Genomic DNA, 6,674 nt, shown 5'->3' with positions numbered 1-6,674 from the left:
AAATCAGTGAAGTAGCAGAGAGAGAAAAAAGATTAAATGGTGATAGAATTAAATATAAAACAGAAAAGTAAATGCCAAATGACCCAGACAAGTTAATGTTAAAGACGCGGAAAATATAGGACAAAAAGAGGCCAAATGAAATGTACAGGTTATTACTAAAGAAAATGTCAGCAAGAATTTTGAAAACACGCTAAATGGAAAAAAATCAATAATAAAATAAAAGAATAAATTTAAAAAAATAAAGACTAAATAAAAAATTAAAAAAAATATAAAATAAAAAAATAATGTTTTAAGGGGAGAGGATGGCCGGTATCTGCAAATTTCGGATCAAGCAAATAAGTATTTAAGTAAATGCATATAGTAAAATATAAGTAAATATACATACAGGATATGAATGTGTAAGTAAATTGATATATTTGATAGATAGGAATATTTAAAGACTAAAACGGAAATTGCAGATAAAAAACCGGCCAAGCAAAGAAGAAATAAAGAAGTAAAATTAAGGATCATTTAGTTATAAAGTATTAAGAAAGTATGCAGAAAAAAAACGATAATGTGAAAGAAAAATTATATATACCTGAAAGCTTAAAGTAATAGCTATGTAATTTCAAAATTTTCATCATTAAATTTGGACTTATGTTTACAGAAAGAGATCGGTTCGTTTTAAGAATTTGTTATATTATTACTTATTATAGCTTCGGTTGTGCAGATGCAACATGATTTAGAGCCTGGAGTATAAGACTTAACATTTTTTCATGATAGTAATTTGATTTAGAAGGGGGTATAATTAGAGTTAAGTTTTTTTAATCAAAGTGGTTAGAGGAGTTCCTTGGTTATTATTAGATTTATGGTTGTTAAAGAGGAAATGTGGTTTGGTATTCTTTTCTTAAATTATGTTGAAGTAGCGCCGATATATGTATGTACTTTATTAAATGCTCGAGGGCTAATATTAATATTAATTTGGTGGTTTGTATTAGTTAAATAGTTTGAATTTTGTTCATTGTGTTCAACAAAGGGTGGGACAATGATAGTACGTTGACTGTTTGGAGGGGATAATGAGTGTTGTTAGTGTTAGGATGGCTGTTAGGAGAAATATTATTATTCTCATAAATATTATTATTATTATTATTATTATTATTATTATTATTATTATTATTATTATTGCTAGTTGTATGATTGTAGATGGAGGGACTGCTCGAGTGGTATATTGGATTAGTAACTATATCAGATGGAGGATGGGAATAAATATAACTTGAAGACGAAATATTAGCGTCCATTATGGGAGGATTGCGTGTGAGCTCAGTAATTGTGCATGAATATATAATATCTTTATGGATGTAATCATTATTGAGTAGGGAAAGATGTTTGTTATTACAATTACAGTTAGTGTTAAGTTTAATTAGGAAAGGGATTTTTTGGACTTATTTAATTTTTTGTGATAAATTAGGCATTGTTGAATAAGAAATCCTGGCTGTTGTAGTAAAAAGGGCATCGTCTCTATAAAGGTCCTATTTTGTGTTATATATATATATATATATAAAATTTTGTTTTATATATATATATATATATATAAAATTTTGTTTTATATATATATATATATATATATATATATATATATATATATATATATATATATATATAAAGTTTGACTCATGTACAGGTTACACACATCTAAAACTTCCAGTGTTTAGGGACAGAATTTGCGGGAGAGTTTGGTAGAATCTTCAAATGTAAACTCTTTCCACTTTCGCCTCTTGGCAATACAGTTTTCGCCCAACAATTGATTAAAATGTTTGCTGCATGTCTGAATACCCTTTATGTAAAATTTCAAATGTTTAAACACAAAATTTGCTGAATAGTTTGCTAGAGACCGCAAAGGTAAAATTTTATAAACTTTGACCTCTTTGAAGACAAATTATCGGCCAAAAGCCGACTAAAATATTGCGTTATGTCTGAATACACTGTATGTAAAATTTCAAATGTTTAGAAGAAAAATAGGCTAATTTTTTTTTTGTTTGACCCTAATTTTGACATCTTATCATTTATTTTGTTGGGCTCAACTCGAATTCAAAATTTGATCCATGTCCAAGTAACCTACATCTAATATTTCAAGTGCTTAGACCTAAAATTGACCGAAGAGTTTGGTAAAGTTTTCGAAGGTCAAATAGTTGAATTTTGACCCTTTATAGCCAAATTTGAAGGACTCGATTAAAAGGATTTTCCCAAATCTCAATACCCGTTATGTCAAATATCTAGTCTGCAAAATGACAGAGTAATTTAGTAGGGAAATGTGAGGAGTGAAGGGGAAATGGAGGCCAACTCCCCGGGGAATAGGGGAGCTGGATAGTGACAATTGGTATGGAGAGTTGCCCCTACATTGACCAAGGTCTTATATGTTGGTATGCCCCCACATATGGCATTTGATTGCAGTATCTGCAAGGACAGATACTACACTTGATCTTGGCCAAAAGGCCAAGAAAAGGATATTTATTTGCTCCCCCATCGAGCAGATTAGGCACAAGGCCGATTTTTAATGTGAGCAGTGAAGGGGAAATGGGGACCAATTCCCCGAGGAGTAGGGGAGCTGGATAGTGACAATTGATATGAAGGATTGTCCCTACACTGACCAAGGTCTTATACGTGGGGTTGCCCCCACATATGGTTTTGCTTGCAGTATCTGCAAGAACAGATGGTATTTATTTGCTCCCCCACTGAGCAAATTAGGCACAAGGCCGTTTTTAATGTGAGGTAAAAACCAGCTCCCCTAAAAGGGGTCACTCTGGTTACCAAAAATAATAATTGTCCCAGTATAGAGGGTTTCCCCTCCATTGACTGGTACAAATTATCTTAAGTGCAGCATCTGCAAGAACAGATACTACACTTTGATCTTGGCCAAAAGACCAAGAAAAGTGTATTTATTTGCCACCCCACCCACCGAGCAAATTAGGCACAAGGCCGATTCTTAATGTGAGGAGTGAAGGGGAAATGGGGACAAATTCCCCGGGAAGTAGGGGAGCTGGATAGTGACAATTGGTATTAAGGGCTTACCCTACACTAACTAAGCTCTTATATGTGAGATTGCCCCCACATATGGTTTTACTTGCAGTATCTGCAAGAACAGATACTACACGTAGATCTTGGCCAAAAGGCCAAGAAAAGGGTATTTATTTGCTTCCCTACCGAGAAAAGTAGGTACAAGGCCGATTTTTAATGTGAAGAGTGAAGGGAAAATGGGGGTCAACTCACCGGGGAGAAAGGAAGCTGGATAGTTAAAATATGTATGAAGGGTTGCGCCTACATTGACCAAGGTCTTATATGTGGGGCTGCTTCCACACATATGGTCTTTGCTTGCAGCATCTGCCGGAACAGATACTACACTTTGATTTTGGCCAAAGGGCCAAAAAAAAGCTTAAAAAGCTAAGGGTATTTTTTGGCTCCCCCACCGAGGAAATTAGGCACAAGGCCGATGTGAAGGGGAAATGGGGCCAACTCCCCGGGGAGTAGGGGAGCTCGGTAGTGACAATTAGTATGGAGGGTTTCCCCTACATTGACCAAGGATTATTTATTTGTTTCCACACTGAGAAAATTAGGCACAAGGTCGTTTTTAATGTGGAGAGAGAGGGAGGGGGAGGAAAAAGGGGACCAGCTCCCGATGGGTGGGAAATGGGAGCTGGATAGTGACAATTGGTATGAAGGGTTGCCCCTACATTGACCAAGGTCTTATATGTGGGGTTTCCCCCACATATATGGTCTTTGCTTGCAGTATCTGCCAAAACAGATACTACACTTTGATCCCAGCCCGAACGCCAAGAAAAAGCTTTAAAAGCTAAGAACATCTATCAAGAACATACCTTTGATCTTAACTAAAAAGGTCAAGCACAAAAGTGTTACGGACAGACCGACAGACCGACAGACACGCCGGTCGACGGAGTTACTTATAGAGTCGCTTGTACGCGATTATAAACTCAAGATTTTTCTTTTTACTGAGAACAGTTTGTTTCTTTTGTTATTAAGCAATCACTTGAGATAATTTGTTTTTACAAGAGGACAACAAACTCATTCCTCACTGTAATAGGGGCGGTAGCAACGTGAGTGTATCCGAGCAATCTGACTAATACGGATCCTGTTAAAATCATGTATGTGTTAGCATGAGCACCTGTCATCACTTGGTTGTCTCTGAATTTTTGTGTTGTAAGCAAAGACATGTTAAGAGTTGAGCCGCAACTCAATCGAATAATCGATACTTTTACGCGATTCCTTTAGTGTATTCTCTGTCAAACATTCCGAGACTTCCTTTGCAATTTTGGATAATTGTTTTCGCAATATCGGGGGTAAGATCTATTAACTTCTACGTTATCGAATGGCTGCAATTAACAATGAGGACTCTATATAGAATAGGCATTTCTGGTAAACGATTTTCGTGAATTTATTATTTGATAAAAAAAAAATAATAACGCAAAATGCAAAGAAGAACGCAATTCAGATCTTTACAAGAAAAGTTGCAAACAGTAATAAACTCCTAAATAAGCGTTTTAATACTTTGCTTCCAACCAAAAACAACAATCAGTGAGATATCAATGGTAAGAAAATTAGTATGTAAAAAATATTTGAAATGTTTATCTAAAAAAGGGAAGAGCGCTCGCAGTCTAGAGGGAAATGCAGGGAACACAACTTGTATACGACATAACAACGTTGACTTGTTCTAAGAGTAGAGCAACGTTGAGCCTGGTTAATGCCAGTTGCGTTACCATTTTGGAATCCCAAGAACTGCATGTAGACCTACGTTGACACCTCCCTGCAAGAGCTGAAAAAAACTAATGCCGACACCTTCCATGACGGGTATATACATACGAGTGGAAACCGCTTGTAGATTTCATACTTCTATGAATCATCTGTAAATAACCACACTAAAGAGTGGTGATTCGAGGAGACAGCTTTCTGTGGTTGACTACCTATCTATTTCTGTCTATCTCTGTCTCCCCCTCTACCTCCCTTTTTTTTCTATATATGGAAGCCTTTACAATCCGTCTAGGATGAGGGTTGCTTCCGTATGAAAACCAACCTACTGTATTTCATGAGGGTTGTTTTATAATTACACGTATGGGAGTGTATTTTATGAAAAAGAATAAAAAAGGAAATGCAAACCACCTTATAGTGATAATAAATATTACGAGAAATATTAAGTAAATAATTAATAGTCAATAAAAGAAGAACGTTTGCTAGAAAAATTTCACAATCCAAGCCATCTATGCAGATTAAGATGGAAAAATGCAGAACACTGGAATATTATTGCAATTCAGATTTCTGTACATGATTAAACTTTTGATAATCTTACTTTACATATTGAATGGTTTAGTTGAAGGAAGGGCAAATAGGTAGGAGAACATCAAAATAGAGTTCATGTACATCCGTCATAGGATATTTACAGCGTAAAAACCGAGCGAATGAGACGAGGAGATTAATATGCATAATGTAAATCTAATGATAAAGATATCGTGGAAAACCTCTTATACTGGACGTCTTCTACCAATTTCATTTAACAGAAACGCTCTCTCTTTCAGTCTCTTTCTGTCGCTTTATCTCTCTCTCCTTCTCTCTCTCTCTCTCTCTCTCTCTTGTAAATGTTACAGTTCCTTAAAGTCGTAGTACCATAAAATTGAGCCATTCACTATATCATTTAGCTATATTTATCTATTACTAATGAAGATTTAGTATATCTGTCTAAAAACAGAACAATGTTTTACTATGCTTTGATAACCAATTAAGTTTATTGTACTTTTTTGCAAATAGCTATGTTGTGATCCCTGTGAGATAAGCGTTGTTCTTATTTCAAAATGAAATACGTATGCTAAATGTTTATTAGCCAAATTACAACGCAAATATTTTGTAAAATACATAAACAAACATTTTCTGTTTAAAATTAATATTCTGATGTGATACATCTTCCTCAGAATATTTTATTTTCTTTCCGTGCCATGTGATAAAACAAAAAATTTGGTAGTAAACATCTCTGATATTCTAATGTGTGGGAGAGACATAATCTACTTTATTTTACTATTTTATTCAGTGACTAGTTTTCTATCTCCTTTGTTCGTATTATAGCACTCACCAAATATTGCCTCATCATATGGGAGTTAGTTTCGCTACAGTTATGTAATCATTATATCATCCTCTCACTGATTTCCCTCATTATTTATTTTTAAAGTGTTTGTTTAGTATTTGTTCTATTATCATAGTCATAGTTCCGTCCGCTCAGGAGTAGCCTCGTCATTTTTGGACATATTGAATTATTGTTATTAGCCGTTGTCGTGACAATATTCTTCTATTCAATTCTTCATAGTTTGTGAGATAATGTAATATACGTTTAGGCGTCATGATGCCATCTCTCAGATATCACCTCCGCCTTTTCGAGCAATGTAGTAAAATCTCTTAATCATATCTACTAACAAAAACATACGTACAGAAGTATCACATCTTTTCCAGTACATCTAACCTACAAGGACCTACGTTTAGTCAACGAATACGGTCCGTCTAGTATTATATATGAAACGTCACAATTACATTCATATTATTTTTATTTGTAAAAAAACTTATAATCTGGAGTATGAATTTTCCAAAAGACTCGCGTTAGTTAAGTGATGTATTTTCTATCGTTTGCAAAGATCTACTCTATT

At 34.6% G+C, this 6,674-nt stretch overlaps 3 pseudogenes; all 3 read right to left on the bottom strand.

The window, feature by feature from the left end:
• Positions 1-2,308: 2,308 nt before the first annotated feature.
• Positions 2,309-2,485, bottom strand: LOC145286668 (U2 spliceosomal RNA; annotated as a pseudogene).
• A 214-nt stretch (positions 2,486-2,699) lies between these two features.
• LOC145286673 (U2 spliceosomal RNA) lies at positions 2,700-2,913 on the bottom strand (annotated as a pseudogene).
• A 160-nt stretch (positions 2,914-3,073) lies between these two features.
• Positions 3,074-3,162, bottom strand: LOC145286771 (U2 spliceosomal RNA; annotated as a pseudogene).
• Between the last annotated feature and the right edge of the window lie 3,512 nt (positions 3,163-6,674).

The sequence above is a fragment of the Euprymna scolopes genome, chromosome 10 (genome assembly GCF_053919585.1).
Source record: "Euprymna scolopes isolate OS-2025 chromosome 10, ASM5391958v1, whole genome shotgun sequence".
Lineage (NCBI taxonomy): Eukaryota > Metazoa > Mollusca > Cephalopoda > Sepiida > Sepiolidae > Euprymna > Euprymna scolopes.
The sequence above is the reverse complement of the archived record's forward strand: the minus strand, read 5'-3'. Positions and strand labels throughout refer to the sequence as shown.